The sequence below is a fragment of the Nyctereutes procyonoides genome, unplaced genomic scaffold (genome assembly GCF_905146905.1).
Source record: "Nyctereutes procyonoides isolate TBG_1078 unplaced genomic scaffold, NYPRO_anot_genome, whole genome shotgun sequence".
Lineage (NCBI taxonomy): Eukaryota > Metazoa > Chordata > Mammalia > Carnivora > Canidae > Nyctereutes > Nyctereutes procyonoides.
The window spans coordinates 52,067,405-52,075,925 of record NW_026575121.1 but is presented as its reverse complement, the minus strand read 5'-3'; positions in this window follow the sequence as shown (position 1 = coordinate 52,075,925).

The following is an 8,521-nucleotide window of genomic DNA, read 5'->3' as shown; positions in this document are numbered from 1 at the left end:
TGTCCTTTCTGATGGCTGAGTAATATTCCACTGTATACCACATCTTTAACCATTTACCTGTTGAAGGACATCGTGGCTTCTTCCACAGTTTGGCTATTGTGGACATTGCTGCTAAAAATATTGGTGGTGCAGGTGTCTCAGTCATTCACCACATCTGTATCTTTGGGGTAAATACCCAGTAGGGCAGTTGCTGAGTCATAGGGTAGCTCTATTTTTAACTCTTTGAGGAACCTCCACACTGTTTTCCAGAGTGGCTGTACCAGTTTGTATTCCTACCAACAGTGCAAGAGGGTTCCCCTTTCTCCACATCCTCTCCAACATTTGTTGTTTCCTGTCTTGTTAGTTTTCACCATTATCACTGGTGTGAGGTGGTATCTCATTGTGGTTTTGATTTGTATTTGCTTGATGGCAAGTGATGCGGAGCATTTCCTCATGCGCTTGTTGGCCATATGTATGTCTTCTTTGGTCAAATTTCTGCTCATGTCTTCTGCCCATTTCATGATTGGATTTTTTGTTTCTTGGGTGTTGAGTTTAATAAGTTCTTTATTGATCTTGGATACTAGCCCTTTATCTGATATGTTATTTGCAAATATCTTCTCCCATTCTGTAGGTTATCCTAATTAAGTCCTAATAGTTCATTTTTGCTTTTGTTTCCCTTGCCTTCATAGATGTATCTTGTAAGAAGTTACTGTGGCCAAGTTCAGAAAGGGTATTGCCTGTGTTCTCTAGGATTTTGATGGATGCTTGTCTCGCATTTAGATCTTTCAACCATTTTGAGTTTATCTTTGTGTCTGGTGTAAGAGAATGGCCTAGTTTCATTCTTTTGCATGTGACTGTCCAATTTTCCCAGCACCATTTATTGAAGAGACTGTCCTTTTTTCCAGTAGATATTCTTTCCTGCTTTGTCAAAAATTAGTTGATCACAGAGTTGAGGGCCCATTTCAGGGTTTTCTATTCTGTTCCATTGATCTATGTGTCTGTTTTCGTGCCAGCACCACACTGTCTTGATGACCACAGCTGTGTAACACAGCTTGAAATCCGGCATTGTGATGCCCCTGGCATTGGTTTTCTTTTTCAAAATTCCTCTGGCTATTCAGGGTCTTTTCTGATTCCATACAATTCTTAAAATTATTTGTTCCAACTCTCTGAAGAAGGTCCATGGTATTTTAATAGGGATTGCATTGAATGTGTAAATTGCCCTGGGTAGCATAGACATTTTCACAATATTAATTCTTCCAATCCATGAGCATGGAATGTTTTTCCATCTCTTTGGGTCTTCCTCAATTTCTTCCAGAAGTGCTCTGTAGCTTTAGGGTATAGATCCTTTACCTCTGGTTAGGTTTACTCCTGGGTATCTTATGCTTTTGGGTGCAATTGTGCAATTGTAAATGGGATTGACTCCTTAATTTCTCTTTCTTCAGTCTCATTGTTAGTGTATAGAAATGCCACTGATTTCTGGGCATTGATTTTGTATCCTGCCACATTGCTGAATTGCTGTATGATTTCTAGAAATCTTGGGGTGGAGTCTCTTGGGTTTTCTATATATAGTATCATGTCATCTGTGAAGAGGGAGAGTTTGACTTCTTTGCTAATTTGAATGCCTTTAATGTCTTTTTGTTGTCTGATTGCTGAGGCTAGGACTTCCAGTACTATGTTGAATAGCAGTGGTGAGAGTGGACATCCCTGTCGTGTTCCTGTTCTTAGGGGAAAGGCTCTCAGTTTTTCCCCATTGAGAATGATATTTGCTGTGATCTTTTCGTAGATGGCTTTTAAGATATTGAGGAATGTTCTCTCCATCTCTACACTTTGAAGAGTTTTAATCAGGAATGGATGTTGTATTTTGTCAAATGCTTTCTCTGCATCTATTGAGAGGATCCTATGGTTCCTGTTTTTTCTCTTGTTGATTGATTGTTTTACGAGTGTTGAACCACCCTTGCATCGCAGGGATAAATCCCACATGGTCATGGTGAATAATCCTCTTAATATACTGTTAGATCCTACTGGCTAGTATCTTGTTGAGAATTTTTGCATCCATGTTCATCAGGGATATTGGTCTATAGTTCTCCTTTTTGGTGGGGTCTTTGTCTGGTTTTGGAATCAAGGTAATGCTGGCCTCATAAGACGAGTTTGGAAGTATTCCATCCCTTTCTATCCTTTGGAACAGCTTGAGTAGAATAGGTATTATTTATTCTTTAAACATTTGATAGAGTTCCCCTGGGAATCCATCAAGCCCTGGACTTTTGTGTCTCGGGAGGTTTTTGATGACTGCTTCAATTTCCTCCCTGGTTATTGGTCCATTCAGGTTTTCTATTTCTTCCTGTTCCAGTTTTGGTAAGTTGTGGTTTTCCAGAAATGCATCCATTTCTTCTAGATTGCCTAATTTATTGGCGTATAGCTGCTCATAATATATTTTTAAATCGTTTGTATTTCCTTGGTATTGGTTGTGATCTCTCCTTTTTCATTCGTGATTTTATTAATTTGAGTCTTTTCTCCTTTGTTTTTAATAAGGCTGGCTAGGGGTTTATCTATATTATTAATTCTTTCAAAGAACCAACTCCTGGTTTTGTTGATCTGTCCTACAGTTCTTCTGGTCTCAATTTCGTTGAGTTCTGCTCGAATCTTTATTATCTCTCTTCTGCTTGGTGTAGGGTTTACTTGCTATTTTTTGTCCAATTCCTTGGTGCGAGGTTAGCTTGTGTATTTGAGTTTTTCCAAATTTTTGAGGGAGGCATGTGTTGCGATGTATTTCCCTCTTAGGACTGCTTTTGCTGTATCCCAAAGATTTTGAACGGTTGTATCTTCATTTTCATTAGTTTCCATGAATCTTTTTAATTCCTCTCTAATTTCCTGGTTGATTCATTTATCTTTTAGTAGGATGCTCTTTAACCTCCACGTGTTTGAGTTTCTTCCAAATTTCTTCTTGTGACTGAGTTCTAGTTTCAAAGCATTTGGTCTGAAAATATGCAGGGGACAATCCCAATCTTTTGGTATTGGTTGAGACCTGTTTTGTGACCCAGTATGTGGTCTATTCTGGAGAAAGTCCCATGTGCACTTGAGAAGAATGTGTATTCAGTTGCATTCGAATGCAAAATTCTGTATATATTGGTGAAATCTATTTGTTCCAGTGTATATTTAAGTCCCCCCCCCTTTTTTGGTGATGTTGTGCTCAGACCTGTCATTTGCAGAAAGTGCCATGTTGAAGTCTCCTCCTATTAGTGTATTATTATCTGAGTATCTCTTTACTTTGGTTGTTAATTGATTGATATACTTGGCAGCTCCCACATTAGGGGCATAAATATTCATGATTGTTAGGTCTTCTAGTTGGATAGAGCCTTTAAGTATGATATAGTGTCCCTCTTCATCTCTTACTACAGTCTTTGGGATAAACTTTAATGTATGTGATATGAGGATTGCTACCCCAGCTTTCTTTTGAGGACGATTTGAATGGTAAATGGTTCTCCAACCTTTCATTTTCAGGCTGGAGGTGTCCTTACATCTAAAATGAGTCTCTTGTAGACAGCATATAAATGTGTTTTGCTTTTTTATCCAGTCTAATACCCTGCATCTTTTGATGGGTTCATTTAGCCCTTTCACATTCAGAGTAACTATTGAAAGATATGAATTTAGTGTCATTGTAATACCCATTCAGTCTGTTCTTGTTGAATGTTTCTTTGGGCTCCCCCTTTCTTTTACAGGGTCCCCCTTAATATTTCTTGCAGAGCCGGTTTGTGGTCACATATTCTTTCAGTTTCTGCCTATCCTGGAAGCTCTTTATCTCTCCTTCTATTCTGAATGAGAGCCTTGCTGGATAGAGTATCAGAGACATGCTCCGGGCCTGTTCCTCCGCTGGCTGGTGGCCGAGCAGATGGAAGCCCTGGGTGGTGGGGGGGATTGTCCTCCATAGAGCTGGGATCCCCGGTGGTGTCTGACTCCCCAGTCCCTCCTCAGAAATGTCCCTTCCTTTTTAGAACTGCACCCCTGACCCTCCTGTTCTTGAGCTTCTTCATTCCTCTTGAGTTGTTGCGATTCCTCTTTTCTGATCCTTAGGTAGCTTCCTTTCCCCTTAATTTCCTGTTAAAATGCCTCTTAAAAGAGTAATAAAAAGTTTGCAGACACGGGGAAAGAAAAACCTCAAAAACCTCTTGATCTGGCCCATTAACTCTAGTAACTGTGGTAAGCAAAAAAAAAAAACAAAAACAAAAACAAAAAAAGAATGAGAATGTCATCTTTCCTGTATTATAAGAGAGGTTTGAAGCTCTCATAAATTTTTAAATTTCACAAAGACACGTGAGAAGTAAGAAGTATGAGGGATTTTACACTTAGTAGTATAAGAGTACTTTTGTTTAAATAATAGTCAAGGGCCATGTGTTAATAATGGAAACCTCATCTGAGCTTCCATTTCAGCTGGGGTATGTGGAAAGAAGTTGTACATACAGAATTACCATGAACTACCATGTCATGGATTTGCTTGTTTTGATTATTCATTTTTCTGGTAATGAAAAATTTTCAATAGAAAATATGCATTTTAGGGATGTACTTTTTGACTCCACTTTTTTAGGTTTAAACAGGTGGTTCTCAAAGTGGGGTCCCTAAACCAGCAGCATTAGTATTACCTGGGAACTTGTTAAAGATGCAAATTCTCAGATGGCACCAGATCTATTGAATCAGAAAGTCAGGGTGGGCCCAGACATCTGAAGTTTAAGAAGGTCTGATGAATCTGATGGAAGTTTAAACTCCAACAGTTGTTCTCAACAGGGTTTGGTTTTGCCCTCCACTCCCTCCTGGAGACATTTGACAATCTGGAGACATTGTTGGTTCTAAGAACTGAGGGAAGGGTGCTACTGCCATCTAGTGGGTAGAGGGCAGGGATGCTGCTAAACATCTTAACAGTGGGGGTGGGGGTTGGGGGGGGCGCCCAACAAAGAGCCCGGCAGCTCAAAATGTCAATAGCGTCAAGGTTGAAAAGCTCTGAACTAAATCCTTAAGGAAATCAATAGAGAAAGTAGCTAAGTTTAGTCCACAAAAAGGCAGGATGGATTAGAGAATGAGCAAAGGTGCAGAATTTAGGTTCTGGCTCTGCTAATTAATAGTTGTGTCATTTCACGTAAATCTCTTAATCGCTCCGATTCAGTTGTCTCATTTATAAAATGGGAATAATCCCTGCCTATTGCATGGATTACCATAAGGATCAAATGAGATAATGTGCATGAACACACCTAGTAAACTGTAACGCTAATCAAATTGAACCAGAGGATTTTTCCAGTTGGGAGGGGTGGGGGTAGGGAGGCATAGACAAGAGGTGGGAGGAGGGTGCTATAAAGGGTTAGTGCATCTGATTCAGCTGTCTGAAAATAACCAGACTCCATGTACATTTGAGTTGTGCCACAGATTTTTCCCTTAGTGCTTCTTACATGCTTTCCTGAACGACTTCAGTTCCACTGCTTTTACTTTCAGTTACTGCAAGATACAGAAATAGAATGTTCTGTCCACAGTAGAGGTTCTCAGACTTTAGCCTGTAGCCACCACCAGGAGATCTCCTCTTCTCTCCTCTCCCCTCCTCTCCCCTCCCCCTCCCTCTTCTCAATTCCAGTTAACACTTAACCCTCTTCACAAATTTTCAAGTGTTTTCAACAATGCATTGTTGGCTATAGGTACAATGTTGTACAGTAGCTCTTTAGAGCCTTTTCATTTTGTTTAACTGATGGTTCTACTTACATGAGAACCTAAAGAGGTAGTAGAATCATGTGGTATTCATCCTGCTGTGACTGGCTTATTTCACTCCACGTAATGTCCTCCAGGTTCATCTGTGTTGTCATATGTTGCAAATTTTCCTTCTTTCCAAAGATTAAATGGTATTCCGTTGGGGATCCCTGGGTGGCTCGGCGGTTTGGAGCCTGCCTTTGGCCCAGGGCGCGGTCCTGGAGTCCCGGGATCGTGTCCTGCTTCGGGATCCGGCATGGAGCCTGCTTCTCCCTCTGCCTGTGTCTCTGCCTCTCTCTCTCTCTATGTCTATCATAAATAAATGGGTAAATCTTTTTTTGGGGGGGGTAAATCTTTTTTTTGGGGGGGGGTAAATCTTTAAGAAAAAAAATTTAAAAAATGGTATTCCGTTGTATGTATATACCATGTTTGCTTTATTCATTCATTGGACCATGGACTTTCAGGTTGTTTCCATGTCTTGGCTATTAAGAATACCATAATGAACATGGGAGTTGCAGACATCTCTTCACTGTCTTGACTTCAATATTTTTTGGACAAATACCCAGAAGTGGGATTGCTGGATGATATGGGAGTTGTCCCTTTCATTTTTTGAGTGACATCCATACTGTATTCCATTGCGGCTGCACTGTTTTATATTCTCACTATCAGTGCACAAGGGTTCCAGTTTCTCCACATCCTCACCAATGAGCATACTTTTTTTTTTTTTTTTTTTATTGAGCATACTCTTTACCAGTGGTCTTAGGGTCTTATTAAAGCTCCTTGGAATGCAGGCTGGTGTGTTTACTCCCCAAAGCTTCTAACTCAGGAGGGTGGGTGGAGCTGAGAAATTATCTTTCAACAGTGTCCTAGGTGACAGGACTAATCTCAGGACCACCTGTTTTGTTTTGTTTTGTTTTGTTTTGTTTTTAAGCATTGCTGTATACCTCAGCACTAGCTGGAGGACAGGAAATCATAGTTAGGGCTAATTTATAAGTGTCTCTGGCAAGCTTTGGCTTCAATGGTTTTTTTGCCAAGCTTCTTCTGAAATAAGGAATAGCTTTTATTTTTTTGGCAAGTGAAACCATCTCCCTTATCAAGCCCTTCCCTGAAAAGGCCCATTTATTTCTCTTTCCTGTTTTCAATGGTGTTAACAATTTTAGCAATTTGGTATTGTTAATGGCTTGTTGTCAGTTACTTGAGGCCACTTTATATTAGCAATCATATTTAATGGCAGAGGATGCACACTTGGCTTAAACAAAGACAAGATGTCCTAATTTATTTAGTTTTTAAAAATTTATTTATGTGAGATAGAGAGGGAGTGAGAGAGGAGGGAGGAAGAAGGAGGAGGAGGAGGGAGGGAGGGAGGAAGGGAATGCACACAGAAAGGCAGATGGAGGGGGAGAGAAGCCGACTCCACTGTGCAGGGAGCCCCAGTCATGGCTCTCAATCCCATGACCCATGGGATAGTGACCTGAGCAGAAATCAAGAGACGCTCAACCATCTGAGCCAACCAGGCGGCCCCCGTGCCCAATGTATTTTAGGTAAAGAATAGTTTTGTTATTCAGTGTTTGTCTTTAATTCAGGAAATACTGTATTGTCAAAAAAGCAAAAACAGGAACATGAAGGGACAGATCTGAACTGAAAGTTTGTATTTTGAAAAAAAATTTTTAACAGTATGGCTCACGGACTATTTGTCTCAAAGTAAATTGGGATATTTGCTTATCATGCAGGTTCCAGGGCCCCATTCCAAATGTGAGGGTGCTCAAAGTTTAGCTGCTACAGAGGGATGCTGAGGAGGGGCCTTGCAGGGTTCTGCACAGAATGATGTCACCAAAATGGTCAAATAGGAGTTTCCTACCACCTCCCCCCACCTAAGAACACCAATGAACATACAATGACACATCTAAAGTCCATGGTGTACATGAGAGTTCACTCCTGGTGTCCTACCTTCTGTGGATTTGGACAAATATGCAGTGACACGTATCCATTACTATAGTATCATACGGAGCATTTGCACTGCCTTAAAAATCCTCTGTGTTGGTTTCATTCCTAGGTCCCCACTGTGCTGTGTAGAGTACGACATAACACACATTTTTTGAATAAATATTTGCTGTATATGAAGGTACATTTTTCATACTCATGTCCCTGAAAATCACTGTGTTTTTAATATTGAAAAGATTATTTACCTTCCCTTGTTTTTGTAATAGCTGAGGACCCTGACGTACAAAATTTGGTTGCTTGTTCAAGCTCCTACATTTAATTAATGACATAGATAGAACTAGACTCCTGTAATATTTCTTTGTCACTTCACAGAACACAGGGCAGAACCAGAGGCAGTTTTATTCTTGCCAACTTACATGCTTCTGTTTTAAGTAAGATTTTCCTTTTTGTCATTAAAGGTATCAACAATTGCTTTATGGATCCATCTCCTTTTCTCCTTTTTTTTTCTAGCTACCTCAGATAGCTCACTTCTAATCCTCAAATAAAACAAATATTTTTAACACCTCTGTACCTTTGCTCATGCTGTTTCTGTTTTCTAGAATGTCCTTCCTTTCTCCTACTCGGTCTTCAAATCCCTGCTCAGGAAAGACTTCCTGACCTCACCCAATGTATTCGACTTTCCTCTGTGTTCCTGTAGCACTCCGAATATAACTGACCAAATTGTATGACAGACACTGTCTCCTCTCACAGCCTACTAACTATATGATTGCTAATGATAAATTGGGGTCTTGGAGAAGACAGACATGAAAACAATATAGTGCCCCCCTCAGTGCCTGTCACGCAGTCACCCCCACCCCCTGCCCACCTCCCTTTCTACCAC